Source organism: Anarrhichthys ocellatus, unplaced genomic scaffold (genome assembly GCF_004355925.1).
Source record: "Anarrhichthys ocellatus isolate YVR2014 unplaced genomic scaffold, GSC_Weel_1.0 scaffold78, whole genome shotgun sequence".
NCBI classification, from domain to species: Eukaryota; Metazoa; Chordata; class Actinopteri; order Perciformes; family Anarhichadidae; genus Anarrhichthys; species Anarrhichthys ocellatus.
In genome coordinates, this window is record NW_022280108.1 from 2,595,881 (window position 1) to 2,597,369 (window position 1,489).

Consider the following 1,489-nt stretch of genomic DNA (forward strand, 5'->3'; position numbering starts at 1 on the left):
AATAAAATAAAAATGTAATCAGAAAATGGGGAAGAAAGAAAGGAAAATAACTATATGTATATATAAAAATATATATATTTTATGAATCTATATTTAGAATAATTTATTAAAGGCAGGCCATCACCATTAGATACACTGAGACCGATCGACTGATAGATTCATTGATAAATACATAGACGTGTTCATGCGTCTCCATCTTATCTGTGTTTAGCTCATCTGCGGTGTGACGCTGATATTCGTTGACCTGGGTTAAGTGATGCTCCTCCGTCTACCGCGCGTCCTTCCTCTGGATTTATCGTCGCCACGGAACCGAGCAGGTTGTTGTTGTTACCGCCGCCATGTTTCCCGGTCCGGTCCGAGGCCGCTGTCGGTGTCCGGTGGCATTTGGAGAACCGGAGCGTCTGCGAGTCCTCTCTCTCTCTCTCTCTCTCTCCTCTCCGCCGCCGCACCGAGAGTCAAGCTGGCGACAGGAAGAAGAAGAAAGCGTTTCCGTCGAGGTTTTTCAAAAGAAGAGCGGTAGATGGCTCGTGAGGATTTCTTCCTTATGTAATGGCATGAAATAGAAACGGTAGTACAAATAATTTTTGGAAATAGTCTGATGTTGACAGCAAAATGGAAGTACATTTACTTAAATACTACAATATTACTACTCCCACTACATCTTAAAGGGAAATATTGTATTTATTTCATAGCTTTAGATACTTTACCGATTAAGATTGTTCATACAAAAAATAAATTATAATATTTCAAATTTTAAGTAGCTTCCCTTTTTCCAGCTATATCTCTTATATGGAGGACATAAAGTAGTAAAAATGAATAAATGTATACATAAAAATACAGAATTAAAGAAAGTTAATAAATAATGATTTAAGTGATGTGCACATCAAAGCAGCACTAACTGTTTTTCAGTAAATGGGCCAGTCTTCAAAATGAGTGCTTTTACTTTTAAATAATTTAATGCAGGACTTTGACTTGTAACACAACATTATTATACTGTAGTAATGGTACGTTTACTCCAATAAAAGCTCTGAATACTTACTCCACAACTGCCTGTAGGGAACTTCCACATTTCTTGGTTTCAGAAATGACGTATTACTGTTATATATATTTTATTTTGAAGGGAAGAGATAATCACCTGATATCCTGTCCTGGTTTACTAAATTCTGTGTAACTTGACAGATTTCTCCGCAGCAGCCAAGACACGCAATTTCTCTGCAGAGAGAAGATGATGAGACAGAGAGAGAGAGAGACAGACCAATCTGTCCTGTACCAGTGATTGATTGATTATTGAATGTCATCATCACTATTACCAATACTGTCATCGTACCATCAGAGTATTATTGTAGTAGTGCTTATATTTAAATTGTTGGGAATGTATTTCTCTACATAAACCATGTCCTTTTATTTTGGTTTGATTATGCTAATGTTCTTAAAATTGTGTGTGTGTGTGTGTGTGTGTGTGTGTGTATATATATATATATGTGTATAT